The sequence below is a fragment of the Vidua macroura genome, chromosome 3 (assembly GCF_024509145.1).
Source record: "Vidua macroura isolate BioBank_ID:100142 chromosome 3, ASM2450914v1, whole genome shotgun sequence".
NCBI lineage: Eukaryota > Metazoa > Chordata > Aves > Passeriformes > Viduidae > Vidua > Vidua macroura.
The window spans coordinates 42,064,890-42,086,098 of NC_071573.1; the positions used below are offsets into that span (position 1 = coordinate 42,064,890).

At 36.1% G+C, this 21,209-nt stretch overlaps 1 protein-coding gene across 4 annotated transcripts in view; it reads left to right on the forward strand.

Moving 5' to 3' along the window:
• Nucleotides 1-21,209, forward strand: part of SIPA1L2 (signal induced proliferation associated 1 like 2) — a 129,139-nt gene that overhangs the window by 16,374 nt on the left and 91,556 nt on the right. For all 4 annotated transcript variants that reach the window (XM_053973596.1, XM_053973597.1, XM_053973598.1 and 1 more), the window contains exon 2: nt 9,457-9,529. The gene's annotated coding sequence lies outside the window, so the exon portion shown is untranslated. The remainder of the gene's footprint in view (nt 1-9,456; nt 9,530-21,209) is intronic.

Consider the following 21,209-nt stretch of genomic DNA (forward strand, 5'->3'; position numbering starts at 1 on the left):
TTTCCAGGCAGTAAAATCTAAAAAGATTCCTGAAAAACTGCTTTCATGTATTTCTGGTACAGCAAATAAACCTGGTTCTTAGCAATTTTTTTACAGGAGGAATGCTATTATCTGTGCCTCTCTTCATCTCTCTACTTGTGCAATAGTGCCTTTGGGAGGCTTCTCGTTTGATTGGCAGCCTGGCATATTTAGGCATGTCTGAAATACAAACTGTGTTTTTTGTTCAGAACCGTACAAACTGTGCCATATTTGAAATGTTACTGAAGCCTCATCTGCAAGAACAATGACCTTATGAATTTAAGCTGGAAAATTTGTACTATCAAAATTCTCTGTTTTTTAAATTTTTTTTTGTAATAGAAGAGAAAAAGTATCTGTCAAACATATATGGAAAAGGAATCAAAATGAGGTAATCTTGACCAGAGAGTAAGCTAAAATTTTAACTTAGCTTTGGTTTTGTCATTCAGTAAAGAAAAAAGTTCTGGGAAACAGTAATAGAGGTGGTAATTGTAATTGCCCACATTTGAAATGCTTTGTGAAGGAGACTTCTCTGCACCAATATCTGGGAAATGAGGGTGGAGAGAAAGAGGAACAAAACAAAACAAAAATCCCCAACCAAAACCAACAACTTCCCTTGCCTCCCAACAGGTTATATCAATTATTTATTTAGCAACAATTCAGGTACTTTGGATGAAAGGGTAGTGAACAATTTTTTTTTCCTTTTTTGGCCATGTAAACAGAGTATACCGTGCTTAGGCTGTAGTGTAAGTATATTGGGCTCTAGTTGCAATGGGAATCCAAAATGTAGTGAAAATGTTTCCTTAGTCAAAAGTAATCAAAGAATAATTAATTTATAATTTTTTAGAGCACATAAAGATCTATGGTCCCATTCCAACTTCCCAATTTTTTTTTGTTCAAATCAAAATTGTTATATAAAACTTACACTTTATTCGGCATCAAATTTTTTTAATATGAGGCAGCTCCCATATCCTGAAATATCTGGTGTTACAACCTTCAAAAAGGGTGTCTTTCTGGTTCACTTAATGGGTGAAATAATTGTAGTCTATGGCAAACTTTATTTGACTTCTGTGAAATTAGAATAAACATGTACCCAAATATCTGTCACCAAATTCTGTTCTGTCACCAAATTCTGCTCATCTATGGATATAGATAAATGTTATTTGGAATGCTGAAAGTTTTGGGCTGCTTCCAAATTAGTCCCTCTTGACCTAAGAGGGACAATGTTCTTGTTACAGTATGTTACAGTGTACATACCAGCTCAGGTCTTGGTGCAGCTTGAAATTCTTGGTACAGCTCTGTTAATTCTTTCTCTTCTGTTGCGTATTTATCTTGTATATTCCTCTTCATTTTGCGTTGTGTGTGTTTAATCTGGCTGTAAACACTATGTAATGACTGTTGACTATAAAAAACAATGGTAGTAAACTGAAGTCTCATATTCTTGCAATGAATTTGATGACCAATTATGCTATTTTTGCCTCTGATATTCTGAGGGAAATGGGAGACATTCAAATGCAGTTCTGGGCACTGTCAATCTTTTCAGTGTTTCAGAGTTAAGGTAGAAAGTGGACTCCAGAAATTTGAATAGGATTTTCAATCAAATGTGTAAGTTCAGTGTGTAAGGAAACCACTGTGAGGCTACAATTGAATGAAGAATTAATTTAAAAATTCTGCAAACTACTTTGTTTTCATTACTGGATATTTCAGTAGGAGAGCTGGATGAAATGCTAAAGATCTTGATTTATGTTAAATATCTAATTTTGGTCCCTGCATTTCAAGAGGGATGTTGAGAAACTGGAGAGCACTAAGAAGGGTAGAAGGCCCTTGCTTGGAGCAGACGAGATGGCAGGAGTAGCTGACAGAGCTAGGCTTGCTCACTCTGACAAAGCAGCAGCTACTTCTTGACCTAAGGGTATCCCATAGTTGCTTGAGGGTAGTTTCACAAAAGGAGAGAGGTGAATTTTTTCCACTGTCACCAGATTGGCCCCAAACTCTGGTATGGTGTGTTTGGGTCAGACGGGAGAAGAGCACTGCCAGGAGGCCAATACAGGCCCAGAACAGACTGCCTGGAGACGCGGCTGGATTTTCCACCCTTGAAGACTCAGCAAGGCCTAGCCATGCCTCACCATTCCCAGTGCTGATGAGAGTCCTGCTCTGAGCAGAAGATTGGACTGCATGACTTCCAGAAGTGTCTCTCAGCCACTCCAAAAATTAAACTGATTAGGTTTTTGCTCATCCTTTAGCCCTTTTCTTTTATTACCACATTCTAAAATGACTGTGGCTGATGTGTGTGTTTGAAAAAGCAAGTGACACTGTCAAAAGGCATATCCTACAAACATTAAGGCATTTACAAATGATATTCACAAAATTCTACCCTTGTTTTTGAGAGAAAATGATAGTAAAAAGATTCCTCTCCGCTGATTGTATTTGAAAATCATCTTAATTTTCATGCTTGATGAAAACAGAGCTGATAAAGAAATGCTTTGGTTTTTTGCATAGTACTTAATATGTATTTTCTACTCAAAAATGACAAAAAAGTATTTTTTCCACCTCAGACAAATGTCAATGATAAATAAAATATTAAGCAGACCTATGGAAGCAATATAAAAAAGTATTAATCCTATTTCTGTGAATAGCATTCACTGTGATTTAGTTATGGAGTTTTTTCAGACCCATTTTATGACTTGTGAATAATTTTTGTATTTTTCCTGCTTTTAAGCTGTTGCCGTAAGTCAGTTGCCATGTTCCACTTATCTTTAATTGAAATAGTCAGGCATTACCTTGTCATCCAGCTGATTTTTTAATCTGCTTTTCTGTGGATGAAGCCAATAATTTCTGTCTTGTTTAGTAACTTCAGTTCCAGGCTGATAATTCTCCTTTATTGTTAATATTTTCAGCATACTTATTTTCATGAGATTTCTAATTTTTTTGTGTTCAAGTGGTATCAAAAGCACTGCAAATGTCTGACTGCTGTACTCTGAAAATGCAGGGAAGTTAAGAGCTCCAGGCTATTTCCTTGTGCGGTGTGGTACTCAGCTTTGCTGTGTTTATACCAGCATACTCACATTTAAGCCCTTTATCTCTTCTGTGATGAAGTTTGGCATCATACGAAGTTAAAAATAAAACAAACAAATGAAACAAACAAACAACCCCCCCCCAAAAAAAAAAATCCAAACCAGGAACAAAATACTATTAGAGCTAAATGTTGAGCTATTCCTGAAAATAGCTATACTATTTAATCTCTCTCATCTGTTGTATTTTCTGTAATTAGTGGTCCAAACCTGATATTTGGTAGTGCCAGAATGGATATTGTTTCATGCTCTCTTTGTGATCTTGCTTATTACATGCTTTTGCTGTGCTGTCAAAATGAGGTATTGCAAAGGAAGAAAAGGATGCCTGGAGCTGAACATTGTTTCATAGGAGAAAAATGAAGGTGGGAATGAAGATGGTGTTCACATTATGTATGTGGATAGCAATATGTGGAGTGTCATGTTGAAAACATAAATGATAAAGATCAAGCTCTATGCCTATTACCTTTTAGTAAAAATACTTATGTTCCGTATTAATTGCAGATTTATTGCAAGTAAAAAGCCATCTATGGAAATGATGGGCATTGTGGGGTCTTCTGTTCATTTCTGACAAAATAATTTTTATGTAAAGCACAGATCCTTTCCCAGTTGAAAATACAGTTCAAAAGGTAAAGCTATCTCAAGCTTACCTTTTCTGTTTTTGTAATAGAGCATGTTCTTTACTTGGGGTTATATTCTACATGTGGTAGAACTCTTTCAGGTCAGAGCAGGGTTAGCTGATTTTTTGTCGTATTCAGGATGAAGCTATAGTTGCATTTAAGTGTATGTAAGAAAATTCTGATGGCCTAAGGATAGATCTATTTATGCTGCTACTTATATTAGAGAGTGTGTCAGTTGTGTACCTTTGCTGTTCACCTTACTTGTTTCTTAGCAAGTGCTCTTTGTTATCTTTCTCAGAGAAAGGATCATCCAAAATTGCAGGTTCTATAAACAATTTTTCTCAGCAGTCAATCTGAGACTTAATCAGACAAATGATGAATGGAGACTGCTTTTCAAATTAGTGCTGCTGTGTAATTAATTGTGCTTAATTAGAAATCTTTCTTTAAGTATCCACAGTGCAGTGATGTAATTTGTTTTCCCAGGTAACTGATCACAAAGTATGGAAAGCTGTTTTTAACAAACTCCAAGCAATTGCATGTTTCACTGGAAGTGCTTTGATTGAAACAGTGGTGATTTATCTGATGACCCTCAATCTGTCTTGGGCCCTTCCAATCCTTCCAGCTGGCTTACTCTTGCTTTAAGATTTGAAATGGGTGTTTGGGCAGTGTGCTCGCTGATAAATTAATGTTGTTCCCTGTGCAACTCAACTAGAACAGTTTGGAAGTGCATCCACTAGGAAGGCATCCCTCTTTTGCTGCCTGTACGGGGACTGGTATGTAGAACTAGGAACAGCATTTACTGTGATGGGGAAATATCTGTAATCTGAACTGTAGCTGGTGAGGTTCAGCCAGCCTGGATCAAATAAGGTATCCCTTCCGCAGAGGGACAAATATAACTTTGTGATAATATTTTTATATTTTATATAATTTTATAGTGTAATAGCATCTGTGATAGGTGTGTTGTGATATTATGTAATAAAGTTCTCAATTTCCTTTTGAACTGGGTGATATGTGTGCCCTATAAGATGATTAGTGCCCTCACATTCTTGACTTCTTTTAGAATTTGAATCTTTCACACACCAGTAGGCAATAGAGAATTACTTCTCTTAGAGAGATGAATATAATTCTTATTATGATGGATGTTGGTATTTCTGAAACTGAAAAACAAGTGTACAAACGGAGATGCCATGCATCTTGAACCAACACAAGTTATTTTTCGTTGTCCTTGTCCCTTTAGAATATGGAGTTCAAGAAGGATCTGTTACTAGGGAATTCCATTCTGGGTGTTAAATGGACATTGTAGCCTTGTGGGCAGCATTGGTATTAAAATCAACTACCTTGTCAGATAAGCGAGAAGTTTGGTATTGTCTTTTGTGTTATTTTAGAGTTTGATTTTTTTTTTTTTTTGTCAAAGGTAGCTGGAACATTGATCTCTACACATTTATATGGGCAGCAAAAAATTAAGAAAGAACTTATGGATTTAGAAGGAAAACGCAGTTTACAAGTCAACATGTAAAATAATTGTGGTGTCCAAAGCCAGGGATTTCACAAGTTTTATGGCAATGGTTATTGTATATCTTTGTTTTGTTTCACAGTAAAGCATGCTGCTACTTCCTTAACCTTATTTTTTTTCTATTTCTCAGTCTGTATTTCAAAAAGAAGCAGCATGTTTTCTCCCTGAAGTGAAGAATTAAAATAGATTTCTTGTATGAAACACCTGCAAGGTCTGAAGTGAAACAGAACTTCTTAGCTCTCACTGTTTTATGGCAAGATTTCTGTTCCCTTTCCTTCCTGTAAACAACAGGAGTCACGTAGAGAGTAGGAAATAAGCTATTTACAGAATATTTTCTGTATGAAAGGAAGAAAAAGGCCTTTACAGAGATCAGTCTATTGTGTTGGGAATATGGAAAGTTATATGGAGTTAAATTGAGTTTAGTACTTGGAGAGGAAATACATGACAAAATACATGCAATCACTTCAGTTGTGCCCCTTTAAAGTACTAGATGCCCCCATTAGTTGTTGAAATCAAAGCAAGAGGTAGGACACGGACTGCTGTGATTTGATCCCAAATCCTTTGTGTAACCTGTGATCATTGTAAGAAGTAGATCAGAGAGAGACTACACTAAGAGCTTATGCAGTATGACTTTTATTTATAAACAAGCAGTTTTGATACTTGTATTTTTAGGTAGATGTTCAAGTCATCTCTTTTTCATTTGTCTCTTTGAAATATGGTTGCCTTTGCTAGACAAGTGTCATAATTTGATTTTTTATGGAAGTAATGGTTTCCAACGTACTTGTAGAGTATATATATTTTCAAAGTTCTGCTTCAGATATGAACTATATTAACTAAAATTCTGGTGTGAACCAGACAATGTTATTCTTGCCTGTGTTATGAAATTAGTTTCTGTGAATAGCTATTTGATTTTCATTTACCTTCTGTAGCACCAGCAAGAGTCTTTATCACCAGTAAGAATTGTGGATGAAGTATTTAACTCTAAAATCTGCCTAAGCATTATGGAATAATAGAGCTTTCTTGAAACCTTGGGTGTATAAGATGATAGAACTGACAATAGCTTTGCCAATAAAATTGAGCAAGTAGAGAAAAATCTTGTCATTAGTTGTATCACTTTTATCTGCAGTTCTTGTACTTAAGTGATACTTGAAAAGGGAAATTTAATGTAGCAGTTTTTGTCATTTCTTTTGATCCATATATTAAGTTCAAGATTCTTAGTACTTGAATATCAGAAAAAGGCAGTTGTAAGTATGGGAAAGAAAAAAGTAAAGAATCTTGTTTGCTTAATAGATACTGAACTCCATTTTTTCAAAAGGGGAAATTAAATCTGAAAAGCTTTAATAGCAGTATTAGCTGTTAAAGAAATGATATTTTTTTTCTTTGTGTGATGAGTACAGTTCCTCACACAGAAATCCTAATGTCTGGGTATTTCAGCCTAGGTTGGCAAATAAGACTGCAGTATGTGCATCTCGTTTTGTAAAAGGCAACTGAGAGTGGAGTATCTTCTGGCATGTCTTGGTGGAAGGAGAATGTGCCTTGTCTTTGTCTCAGAAGAAGAAAAAAAATCCTTTACTGCCTGTATTTGGGTTTTGTTGTTCTGGGCCATAATTGTCAACCTGCTTGTTTGCTTTCTCTCTGTAGTTTTCTAATTCTTTTTCAAGACAGGGTATTACCAAAAGGGCTACTGCAGTAATGTATGAGACTTAGTCTAGGTGTAGAGGAAAGTGTAAAGTTTCTTCTTGAAGGTTTGGAATGCTGAAGATACCACTGTCAGTAGTATCCCACAATCTAGAACAAATGACTTGACAAGGTGTTAGCTAGCCTTTGTGGTCCTTCGTGGAATTTATTTTCTTCCTTGGATATCCCACCAAAAATGCAGCTCCTACAATGTAAATTGAGTGTGTCCAGGCTACCTCGGACTTGCTGGGTAGATTGAGTGTGTCAGGTTGATATTCTGGACATACTGAGCTTGCTGTGGAGCTTATCTTGGCAGTGACCATCTGTACAGTGTTTTGGAGCACTAAGAAGCTGCTTGGAACTAGGCTTTCCTAATGAGGATGCTGCCTCTTCGCCCATTCTTTCTGGAATCAATTCCTCTAAATAGACAAAACTTCTTGGGTAGAGAAAGAAAACTTGCCCAGGGAAAATGAGAGAGCTTGTACTGATATTATTCTGTCTTTCTGTTTTTCCTACAACAAGAACATAGGAATAGAAAATATTAAAAGATTGGGACATAAATAATACTACATATTCATGCAGAAAAATAATTTTTTTCTAGTTGAAAATGAGGTACAGTATATGGCAGACTACAGTTATGAATGTCTGACATTTTGCCAAACAGGGCTACTAATAAGGATTGACTTTCCTATGCAGGAATTATTTCTACCTGCATTTCAGGTATCTTTCAATGTGAACTCTTCTTTGCCTTCTCTTTGGCCAACTTGATTTCCTTGGTGACAATTCCTGTAGAAACAAGATACTGGTTTTCAATTCCAGTGGACATTAAGATAAAGATTAAGAAACCAACAAATGAAATCCATTATTGCATCCTGGAGAATAAAGCAACCCAGATATAACTCCACAAGCAGTAAAAGATGAGATGTCCCGGACAAACAGATCTGTGATAATCACCTAATGCACAGCAGTTTTATGATGTCCAATACTACAAATAAGTTTTGAAATACATGAAAGAAAATAGGCATCTTTATATCTGATTTGTAATTTGTTACTTTATGTGAATTTAAAGGAACATACATTACTTGAAATTTTGAGGGTTTTTTTTTTTCATTTGTAGACCTTTATGAATGTAGGGGCAAGATATTATAAAGAAAACACTTGAATACTGGTGAAATAATAAGTTATTTTTAGAATATATAATATTATTTTTCTTCTCAATTCTTAAATTCTTTACCAGATTCAGTGTCCTGTATAAGAACTTTGGAAAAGAATTAGTATGTGGACAAGGCCTAGTGTTTTCCCATTTGGCTGGCTCACAAAAGAGCAGCATAATCCTCTAAATCCTACTTTACTCTGAGGATCAACTGATTCCACTTTCTCCTCCCATAAACAGACAATTTAAAATTTGTCTTTGAGACAGACGTTTTGAAGCTTGCTTTTGCAGTGATTTGAATATATGATTACATATTTTTTTGATGAGAAAAACAATGGTAATAATTATAATATTCTCATAACCTTATTTAAAGAAAACTGGAAGCAGTTTCTATTGGAAAATGGACCAGATTCCATAGCCATTCTAAAAAGAATTGGTTTTAATTTTAGCAGTTGCTTTCTTCTCATGTTTTTACTTTTGACTTTCAGTGTTTACTATGGCTTTAGTTTCAGATTTTACTAGACTGAGGTTTATCTGTGAAATTTGTCTTCATCAGATGTAATTTTTAAGTTAGGAATGAGAAATTTCTGTTTAACATCTTGGGGCTTTTTAATTGTGTCTTCTGTTGGCAGATTAGTTACCTGATGATGCTGGTCTACACTACTACTGATAGAGTTTAGGGCTTTTTTTAGCTCTCCCATGAGACCTGCACTGGTCAATGTGTTTGCTCAAATTGCCTTGCTGGTACGTGATAGTTTTGTGATTTATCTCTCTGATGATGATCAGACAGACCTAGCTAAAATATATATTTTTTACATATGCTTTCATTTACCTTTGTTCAGAAGCAAATATAAAATTGTCAAATGTAAATTTTGCAGTGTTAGATAATTTCTTGACTGCAAGTTGTCCCACAGAATCTCAGAGCATGTTTCTAAACCTTTTGGATCAACTCACTACTCTTTTCTCTCAAAACATTTTATGGACCTTCATTACTTTTTCTCTTCCTTGTAATTGAAAATATTATTACGCTACTTGCTTTTTACAGTACAGTTCTAGGAATAGTTGTGGATCCTTTATCATAGCCTTTGAAGCAGAGCCACAATGAAAGTCTGTTGGTTCAGCACCTACTGGCTCATGACCCTTTGCCCTAGCAACGGGTTTTTTTCCCAGTTATTGCCAGGAACTTGCACAGATAACACCTCTAAATTCTCTGTTGCAACACATACATATGAAACTATGCTGATTTTTAAAGCAAGTGAATTGCTCTTGATATTTACTTGCATGTAGAAATTAGCAGATTTTCATTTTACTAGTGTTTAAGTGGCTTTTTTTTAACTTATCCCTTAATATCATAAGAGGACACGTTCAGCCCAAACCAAAACCAATAAATCTTTCTCATTTGACTTGCAGGTATCTCCATTTTGTTGATATCTGAAAAAGAGTGACTGAAGTTGGCATCCTTTGTGAACTCTTCTAGCCAAAGGTAAGCACAGTTTCTAGCTGATGGCAAATATTTTACTGTGTTTGCAGTACTTTGAAATAAAAAGGCAGCTGTGCTGTTTTCTTGATGTTTGACATCTCACAGATGGTATTTCCTTGGGATACCTAAAGCACCCTAAAAACCCTAAGATAATAATTTATGTGGCTGGGTGTACAAGTGAATAAAGAATCACAAAATGCTTTGAGTTGGAAGGGACCTTTAAGATCATCTCATTCCAACCTCCCTGTCATAGGCAGGACACTTTCCACTAGCTCCATTCAACCTGGTCTTTCACAGCTTCTCAGGATGACCTGTTCCAGTGTTTCACCACCCTTACAGTAAAGAAGTTCTTCTTAATATCCAAACTAAACCCACCCTCTTTCAGTTTGAAGCCATTACCCCTTGTCCTATCACTGCCTGCCCTTGTATAAAGTCCCTCTCTGGCACTCTTGTAACCCCCTTTGCCTACTGGAAGTCTGCTTTAAGATGTCCCCTGTCTTCAGCTGAGCAAAACTTATCTCTAGAGAAAGTTCAGCCTTTTTTTTGAAATCTGTAACTTGACAGATTGCCTCTCATTAATATTGAAGTGTAGGGTGCAATCAATACTATACAGCTGTTACTATACAGAAGGATTATTGTGTTCTGTGATGCATCAGAGAAGCCAAATTCCTATTTCTACAAACTCCTTGATCTAGCTCAATTGGATTGATTTTAGTTCTAGGATATGGCTCAGGCTTAGAAATACTTCATGTTGGCTGAACACAATCTATCATCTGAAGACATTCAGTATAGTAGTTTTCTGTTTCTATCATATTTCTGACACCAGTAAAACTTTTAACTTTCATTTCCAACTACATATTGTTTCAAGGAGGAAAAAAAATCTGAAACAAGAATTTTAAAAAAAAATTATCTTAAATTTATAATGTGTTCAGAGATTTGTATGCAGTAATATAATTACTTTTTGTGAACCTATTCAAGAAATCATAGATTTAGGAGAATTTGAATAATTCATCCTCCTTGCCATGTTTGCCACATGCTTTGATGCAGGAGAAAAGATTGAATTTTGTGTTCAGCCACCTGAGCCCCTCAACCCCCTGTGTGCTGCAGCAGTTAAACTGGTGGATGCTTGATATCTGTGTTGTTGTTTATCAGATTTTAAGTGGCTCCCTTTGCTCACATCAGGTTAATAGTTTTTTTTTCTCTTCTCCTCTGAGACTCCATTTTTTCAATAAATGGTCAGTTCTGTAATACAAAATAAGATCACAAGACTCCCATGTTACTGAGCTTGATGAAGTTCTGCTTTATTAATGGCAGAGTGGAACATAGCTCTGAAAATCTTACCTACTACTTTTCATACACGTTTTTCATGTTAACAATGTGGTTTGTGTTTTTCATGTAAACAGTGTGTTTTCATATAAACAATGTGTTTTGCTTTGGAAATAGACTGAGAGGAAAATATTGTAGCATATTTTGCATTGTGTGTTGTCAATAATATCTTCATTTGAATAATGCAAATGTAGTAAAAGAGAACTTAACACTAGTATTTCTAGTCTAGAATTGTGTGCTAGCCACTTCTAGTATTGAGTTTGCTTTATCTTTTGGCTGTACAGTTGATCAATGCATAGTAGATGTTTAAGGAAATCTGGAAGAAGCTGAAAAATATAACTTGTATATTTTGCCCTCTTTCTGTGGTTTAGAGTAGTAGTAAGTAGTAGTAGGTATAATATAATAATGCTGCAAAAAGAATGATGGTTACAGATATCTAATAAGGTGCATTGCTTTTCTTTCATAATTTGAAAGTATTTAATACAAGGAATATTGCTGTTTAAGCTAGGAGAAAAAACCTGTGGTTTGCTGACCCCTGAAATAAATACACATTGATTTTTAAATTTTTTTTTGTTTGTTTGGGTTTTGTTCCATATAATCCTGAGAAAACCTTTATGTCAAAATGATTCTTTTGATATAGTTTACAATTATGATAGCAGTGGTACTGATTAGCAGGTTTGATAATCTGGACTTTGAAATATGTAATATGGTAGACTGTAAAAATTTATTCCCTCTTTCTTATAAGTACAGGCATAAGAAAATAGATGGGAAATTATTTTAGTTGTAGAAAGTTGATAGTGGTTTTATCTCCCAAGTTAAATAGTTAACCATTTATTAAAGAATGGTAACACTAAAAAGTAAAACACGTTTGAAGTTACTCTTTAAGAGGCATTTGAAAATTGGTTACACAAAATGAAATGTTTGAAAAGCGTTTACAATTTCAATTATTTTAAAAGGAATCTGAATTACTTACATAAGGTTGTTCAGTTGTTACAATTGTACAGCTGCCTACATTACACTGTAGATGTACTTTTAAGGCAGAGGAGCAGATAATGAAATTGGAGGCTGTGCATCCATGTAGAATATATACATGTCAGATTCAAGGGATAAACTTATCACATCTGCCTAACAATCAGCTTTGTGGGTGATGTTTTCATTGGGAGGATGTGTCCAAATGTATGACATAGATACAGAATCAGTAAACCTAAATGCAGCATTTAGTTATAGTTTTGCATCCAGTAGCATGTTTCCTTTTCATAATAATAAATAAATTTAAAACTAAACCCATTCCTCTTCACCTCCAATTACTGATAGACTGAACTTTGCTAGCTACTGAGGCACTATTTCTGTAATAATTTTTATAGTTATTTCATAGGTACATGTGTACATGGGACAACCAGTTAGATCCTACAGTTTGGTATTTTGGAAGTATTTTTGTGATCTGGGAATGAACTGGCATCTAAAGGCTTATGTATTTATGTGAGTTAATGAAAACATAATCTATTGGCAGTTTGTCTATGTAGGTAGTTGTGATATGGCTGTAGATAGAACAATGTGGTTTGGGCATAAATATACCTTATATTCAGAAACTAATGCAAACAAAAAATGTGTAGTAAATTTGCTCTGATCATACAAGTATGACATGATATAACTTTTTCACAGTAAACATGGTGTGCCTTTGGTGTAAATAAAGTTGTTTTCAGAAGCAGAACTATATTAGACAAATCACCGAATTGCTGAAATGGAGAGGCGCCTCTTGAGATCACATAGTTAACCATCCCTGCTTACAGGTCAAGGCCAGCTGGATTTAAATATCTTCAAGTGTGGAAACTCCACAACCTGTCTGGAAAACCTGTTTTGTTGTCTGACTCTCACAGTCAAAGGTTATTTTCCTATGTTTAGGTGGAGTTTTCTTGTGTTTCCTGTCTTAGTTCCCTTTATCTGGCATTGAACACCCATGAGGAGAGTCTGGCTCCCTTTCATGCCCTCAATTAGGCATTGGGGAGATCCCCTCTGAGCTTTCTCTTCTTCAGGATGAGCAGCCCCAAGCCCGCTCAGCCATTCCTCATGTGAAAGATGCTTCAATCCGTCAGTCATTTTAGTGGCACTTCTCTGGATTTGCTCCTATAGTTCCATGTCATTCTGGTACTGGGGGAATACGGAACACAATACTCCAGATGTGATGCGGGACTGATGATGGAATTTTAGCTCCAACCAGTAAGTGAAAAATAACTAGCTAGGAATGCTGATAGGCATATACCATTTTTGCCAATAGCAATGTAATATATTCAGTAATTCTGTATGGTGTTTGATGTCTCAAATACACCTCTTCAATCTCCAAATTGTTATCCTTTATTTCCTCTGTAAGAAGAATTAAAATATACTTAGGTATAAATAAAATATCAATCTGCTTTTATCTTACAAGGTATGTGTGCTTCAGTTTTAGAATGGCTCATAGTCTTAATAGTTCTGCCATCTGCCACCTAAGTGGAAAGGTTGTAGGGTAAGTGAACCAATGTTTTGCTTAAAAGTTATTGGATCACATACTACAAAATCCTAGTACTGCTATGGGTTGTTTGTTTGTGTTGGTAAAATAATACCAATCTGCAGAGTTGGTCTTCCCAGTCTGGTTCTCTTCTGACTGCCACAAATCTGGCAGGACTGATCAGTTCAGGGAGAAGGCTGTTTTGGTTCCTAAAGGCAGTGAGCCAAAAAAATATCTATGCTATGTTATGTCTCTCTGCCCTGTGCCACACAAAGTCTGTGGTTCTGGAAAGATATGTGTTTGGATATTTCCATTTAGCTTACTGGAGCTTGGAAAGAAGTAGGACTCTCTCACTTCTTCAAATGCTATATCACTCTACATAATAAAGAGATAACAATAAGCAAAAGTGTTAGTGAGGTCCTCCAAATTAGAATTCAAGGTAAAATAACATGCATGTTAATAAAATGGAAGAGCTTACTAACGTGCATTTTGGGTTAGCTGTTTTGGAGAGGGAGTAGGGGGAAAAGGAGGGAATATTGGCAGGTTGGGTAGGATAGTTAGGATGAAGAACTGAAGAGTGATGAGTCTTAGAAGGGAAAGAGACTGCTAATTAAAAAAAAAAAAAAAAGGGAGAAATGAGTGTTAAGCTTTCTTTCCCTAGCCCTCAGCCAATGTAGTATTTATTTTTTTTCTTTGAGGAAGAGGCTGATGTGCCACTGGTGCTAACTAAATAGATGTAAAAAAACCAACAAAATGTCTTAATAAGAAAATAAAAAGAAATGAAAAGACGTTGTTACGAGGGAGGGAGGAAAGGATGCAAACTATGCTGATTCCTTAATTAATGTAATCTTATTTCAGTAAAATGATTTTTGTATTATTGTTTTAGACAAAGTGAAGGCTTACAGATTATCTTAATTGAAATCTTACAGTGAAGGCTTACAAATTATCTTAATTGAAATCCTTTGTTTCTGGCTCATACAGAAAAAGACTTCTAATAAAATATTTGAAATAATTAAGAATTAATGCAAATACTTTTGAAGATAAATTGCAAAATGAGTCAAAAACATGAGCTTGTTTTTGGTTACTGCTAGATCTGTGCAGGATGAGTGAGAAAGTTGGAAAAAAAAGTTATGCATATGTGAAGGAGAGACTTCTCAGAGAAAATTGGAGAAACAGAACATGGAACAGCATGGGAAAATGATAAATGAAAAAAAAATTCAAGAATTTGAAAATGGTTCTGGGAGAGCCAAAACCATTCTGGAATTAAAGTTGTTGAAGGATGTGAAGGGCAATGAAAAACTTATTTCAAGTACATAAGGAGTAGAAGGATGCTAGGGAAAATGTGAGCCCACTGATAGGGGAGTAGGGGATCTGGTGACAACAGACACAGAAAAGGCTGAAGTGTTCAACACAGTTTCCCCTTCAGTCTTCCCTGGTAAGACCGGCCTTCCAAAATCCCTGACAGTGTGGAGCAAGGAAGACTTACCCTCAGTGGAGGGTTATTAAATTAAGGGATATTTAAACAAACTGGGCATAAAGAAGTCCATGGGACTTGGTACAATGCACCTATGAATACTGATGGAGATGACTGATGTCAGTGTGAGAGCACTCTTGATTTCTTCAAAAGGTCATGCAATTTGGAGAGGTTATTGAGGACTGGAGAAAAGACTATGTACAAGGAGAGTCTGGGGAAGTACAGATAAATAAGCCTTGCTTGTCCCTGTGAAGGTGATAGACAAAGTGATCCTGGAAGGTCTTTCCAGATGCATGAATGCCGGGGAGTAGTAAGCAGGAATTGAAGCATGGAAAATTCTACTTAACCCACCTGATATCCTTCTATGATGAAATGACAGGCTTGGTGGATGAGGGAAGGTAGCCTTGATAGTGAAATAGACTGAAAGCTATCTGAACTGCCAAATTTAGAGGGTTGTGATCGGCAGCACTAGCTCCCGTGGGAGGCCAGTGGTGTACCCTGGGGACTGAAACTGGGTTCAACACTGTTTAATGTCTTTGTTCTGTGATCCTGTTGCTGGGACTGAGCACACCCTCAGCAAGTTTCCTGATATTATAAAACCAGGAGGAGTGTTTGATATCCCAGGTTGTTGAGCTGCCATCCAGAGGGACCTCAACAAGATGAGGAGTGGTCAGAGAAGAACGTTCCTAATTCAAAAAAGGACAATGCCAATTCCTGCAGCTGGGGAGAAATGAACCCAAGAACCAGCACGTACTGGAGGTCAGCCACCTGCAAACAGCACTGCAGAAAAGGACCTGGAGGTCTGGGAGGACAGTGAGCAGGACATGAGCCAGTAAAGAGTCCTTGTGGCAGCACTGGTGAGGCCACACCTGGAATACTGTGTGCAATTCTGGGTTTCCTGGTACAAGAGAGATAAGGACATATTGGAAAGCATCCAGTGCAGGCCACAAAGAAGGTTAAGGGACTGTAGTGTTTTTCATACAGTGAGATGCTGAGTGAGCTGGAACTGTTTGGCCTAGAGAAAGCTCAGGGGGATCTCATCAGTGCATAAATTCTTGGAGGAGAGTGAAAAGAGGATGGAGCCAGGCTCTTTTCAGTGGTGCCCAGTGACAGGATAAGAGGCCATGTGTGTAATTTGAAATACATGAAATTCCATATGAACATAAGAAAAAGCTTCTACTATGAGGGTGGTTGGGCTCTGGAACTGTTTTACAGGAGAGGTTGTGGATTCTCCATCCTTGAAGATACTTAAAACCTGACTGGACATGGCCATGAGCAACTAATCTATGTGAACCACTTTGAGCAGGGGGTTGGGGTAGAAAATCTCCAGTGGTCTGTTCCTACCTCAAAGACTCTGTATGATTCTGGGATCATAGGCGAAGGGAAGAAACTGATGTATATTTTGTGAGCAGAAAAAAAACTAGAACACATTGATTAATTCCATTAATTAAAAGATGAAGTCAAGGTGACCTGCAGCTCTTTCTTAATCAAGTTGTAGGGAAAATGTCCAGGTCGTTCATTCCTTGGTTAGTGAGCTTATGTAGAGGTCAATAGACATTAGAATATTTTCCAGTCTCAGTTAATTAGGAGGGGAGAAGATTTAATGAGGTTTTAGAAGCATTTTTCAGGGTCAGAATTGATTGTCTAAGAAATCCATGTGAGCTTTGAATTTTGTGGAACTGGCTGTGCTGTAATAAATTTTACCCTGTCTATGCAAGGTCTAAGTTTTTGTTTTCAGTAAATTTTAGTCTTAAAATACTGATAATATGATACAAATGACCTCTTGTTATATTTGATCTTCTGGTAGCCTGTCACATCCACTCCTATCTAAAAAAATGCAGACAGCTTAAAATAATCTCTTGCAGGCTGACCTGGTCTGGTTATTAACCAGCACACTCTGAGCCCTGTCTGTTTGCAAAGTTGAAGGGGGAGGAAGGGGGCAAGAAGGGAGGAAGCATCTAGTTTCAAAAATAGAAACCCTACAAGTACTCTTAATTATCTTTTATGGTCCTCTAAAAAGCTGTTAATTTACTGTGAATATCATTCAAATACTTCATAGTTCTTAGCTGTTAGGCTTTTTTTCTCTTTGTATTTTTTTTCTTTTGTTTTGCCATCTCACTTCTGTCATTTAGCCTAGTAACCTGATTTGCTGCCTTGTCAAATTCTTCCCTGTGAATGGAGTGTGTACTTTGTCTTGCATGGCAGCCTGTGAGGAGAGGGAAGGAGGAATACAAACTTTTCCCAGGTCCTCCACTTCATCTAGTGTCTGCTTGTATACAGTTTTTCTGTTTTGTCTTACTGCAAATAGGAGAAAGTGAAATGGATGGAAAGAAATAATACTTTAAAAATAAATAAAAAAGAAAAAAATATTCCTGAAATTTCTTAAGGCTTTTTGGTCATACTTAAGACCAGTGACGTTAACTCCTTTGGACTTCAGGAAGGGCAAGGCTACATGCCATCAAAGGCTGAAGATCAAATTCCACTGCAGCAAAATTTTCTCAAAAATATAAACTAAATTTGTAAACATTTTTGAAGTGTTTTTTTTAAGGGGGATGGGAACACATATTTCCATTTCATGTACTTTTTGTTAAGCATATATGCTAACTCCTTAGAAGAAAAGAGAAATTGAGACATTTCTGTATGTGACATCCTTCCTTTTGTCATTTGTCTCTTGGAGATTATAGAAAAGTGATCTTTGTTATTGTTAATGATGGTAACAGTTATGTTTGGGTGACTGACAGATTAGATAGACTATTTCTACTTTGCCTTTCTTTATTTTTCAGTTGGCTCCATATCACCATTCACAGATATTTACTTAATTTCCCTTACTTAGGGATTGGTGTTATTGCTGTATTGTGTTTAGAAACCAGATACAAAGAATGTGACTTTGATTTTTGTCTCTATTTGCATCTTGCCTTAAAGTAAGATTTTTTTTTTTTTAAAGAGGAGAATGTTTAGGAATTTCTTCCTGCATGTTTTTGGAATATAGAATATACCTGTAAATAGATTTCTTTGGGGTTTTTTTGCCTGTTTTATTCTCTTTGGCAAGCCTTGTTTTTAGAGCTTTGAAGGTTGGAGTGGGATGCAGGTTTAATTCAAAACTATTTTCTAAGGACAGATAAACTGGGGGCATAATCCAGCCCTTTTGCTTTACACATGCTAATTATTAGATAACATTTGGCAGTTGGTAGCTTTGTTTGAGCAGGAGGAAGTGTGTATTATATGGCAGCTGAATATGTTTGAGCTAACTTTGTCTCCAGGGCAGCCAGAATTTACAGTACTTTTAGACTTAGTAAACTTAGGTTCTCCCTGACTTTGCATTTCATATGGTTTGACTTAAAAACACTGTTCCTAAACTAGATATAAGCAATTGAAATACTTCGTTTTTTTCAAATGAGTTAGTGTTTGTAACCATGATAGATTTCAAGTTGATGTAATATGATATTACTGGATGAATTAGGAAGGAAATTTGCTCTATCATAGGATTGTTACCACTAGAAGTTGTTGGGATTGACATTTTGTGTAGCTAGAGAATTAAAATGAAGGGTATTTTTAAGTGATCTTTTGTGTGTGTGTATTAGCAGTGTGTCTCTTTAAAGAAGTAATTGTGAAAATATAAAAATTGACAAACTGTGTCCTGTAATTATGTTGTAGTTGACAAGTGTATTTTATTAGGATTACTTTTGCCTTGAACCTCTATATTTGTATTTCTGTTGCCCTTGTATTTTTTGTTATTAAGTTCACACAGGAAACTAAAATAGAATTCTCCATTGTTTTAGGTATGTGTGTACTATGAGGTTGTGTGCATATCTTCTAGAACTGTGTGCTAAAGCAATTATTTCATTGTTGGAAGCTTTGGGTTTCCTGGTCTCTCATCTCTTTTCTTTGTGAATATCAAGGTGAAGTGGATGATGTAGTATTAATGCCTCACTCCTCTGGTTGATTTGAAATTATTTTGGGATTTTTTCTTTTCCATCTTTTACTGTAGTGCTGGGTGAAAAAATCTTAACTAAACTTGGTTGGGTTATTTGTTTATTTATTTGTTTAGCTTTCTTTTGCAAGAAAAATCAGTTTCTCATACTAACCTCTCAGTGCTGGCTATAAGATCAATGGATGGGTGATAAGGAGGACAAAAGGTTTTCCTCACCTTCTTCCAGCTCTGTGCCTCAAATGTTAACATACAGATTAGGTTTTCTAACTAACAGATGTAGTTTTTAAAATTACTCTTATTGACTTATAAGTGTCGGCTTGGACTAGAATGTACTTTCTGTCTCTTTTTAACTCTTGATAACCGTGCTGATTTGCATGCAGACAGCAACTTCCTTTTCTTAGAATCAGTTGTTACCACCTTGATGCTCCGTCCTATTGGCACGGTGTATTTACTTGAGGTGTTCAGCCCAGAAACTGCCCAGCTATGTTGGGTATACTGCGCAGTGAAGATTTTACTAAAATCCTTTTTCACTCATCTTCTCTAGGTAGCAGAAGCAGAACTAAGCCCAGTGTAAACAGATGTTTCTCTATGTTTAAATTACAGAATGTTGTCAAATTACCTTGTTCCATAGAACTGGAAAAACAGAGGCTCTGGAAAAAGGCCTTAGTGGTATCCAATACCCTCTGTGAAGGCTGTCTGTGTGATGGATTGGGGGTGAGTTGTTTGGTTTCTTAAAGCACTTTTAATTTGCATCACCTTATTAAAAATGTCTTTAAAAAGCAGGACAGAAGAGTCTGCGTGTGTTCTGTGGATGTCTTTGTAATATATAATTCATACTTGCTTTATTCTATAACATAGTACTTTCTTTATTCAACTTTTAAGAAGTCTGCATGTTAATTGAATCAGAAGACATCTGGTTTTGATTCTGATTCATATTTAAAAAAAATCTTTTGGTTGACCACATATGTGGTCTGTCAAGTAGTATTCATTCCTTCTCTGGAAGCAAACATTTCCAGCAAAATGTCTCCTACATGTCCATTGCCCAGACTCTGAATCTGCTTCTGTTGTCTTGTCTATAATTATTAGATGTTGATTATAGCTATAGCTGTGAAGATTTTTTGGTTTTCTTATTTGTGAACAATTTAGTTTCTAAGTGTTTCTGTATTTAGTGAGGGTGGAGGAGGCCAACTTTCCTCTAGATGCCTTCCCACTTCATAGTAGCCAGTTGCTTGGTAGTTTCAGTATTTCACTGGCACATTGATTACTGAGGTTCTATTTTGTAAATCCACTAAGATTTAATTTGCTTTCTGGTATTACATAGAGACTTGAGAGCTTATTTCTTACTGGAATCTAAATGATATTGCAACAAAACAGGAATGCATAGCTTAAAATGTTGCTTAGAAGGCAAGCTGTATGCTGAACAGACTGTACTAATTTTCTAATTAATAATAATAATAATCTTTTTTCTAAAAACAAAAATCAAACAGCCCTCCCGTCAAAAAAGCAAACCAACCAACCCACAAACAGAAAGACCCAACACAAACCCCAACCCTAACAGTACCAAAACAAATCAAACTCAAATTAATATCTTTCTCTGAGTATTTCAGGGTAGGAAGATGTTTGCTGTGTTATACTGTGTAGCACTATTAGATAATTTTTTTCTGTATTTGTAGTTTGGTACTATAGTTTCCACAAAGCTGCTTTTCTCCAGTGGACTCAGAATTTTTATGTTAATGAGTACTCATTCCCCAGTTACTTCACACTGTCACTGGGGTTCTGTGGAGTTCAATGGAAATAATGCCTGTCTTGTTTAGCTTAAGCACAGTATTCTACTATAGTAGTTTCACCCAACTTTTTTTTTTATGTGCAAAGCAGTTTGCATCATGCATTGAATCCTGTTTAATTCAAAAGTAGAGTCATTGTGTGTGTACGAACAATTAATTGTATATCAGCAAATTGAATTCAATTTTTGTGTGTTTCTTTACTAACGTGCTTTTTTCTAACTCAGTTACAAATGTTGCTGATATCTGCTTGAACAACTAAATTTATTTAAAATTAAGAGGTTTGGCAAATGCTCCTTAGACTTATAACTTGTTTGAGAACCAAATGTAAAAAGAGCTCTTACATTAAGGTTCTTCCTCCAGCCTTTGTTGCGAGTAGGGAAAAACCTAGTGACGAAGGATGAGGAAAACACTGAGGTACTCAATACCTTCTTTGCCTCAGTCTTTAATAGCAAGACCAATTGTTCTTCAGGTACCCTGAAGAACAGGGTGAATCTTGAAGACATAAATGAGGAACAGAATGAAAACCTGGTAATCCAAGGAAAAATGGTCACACACTTTTGCAGGAAGGTGTGGCAAAATAATCTGGCATTTTCATTTTAGCTTCCAGATGAGTTCTGGTGTTCATGAAATACTTTGATCAAGAACAGGTATTTGTTATCCTGGATACAAGTGTTTTTGGGTTT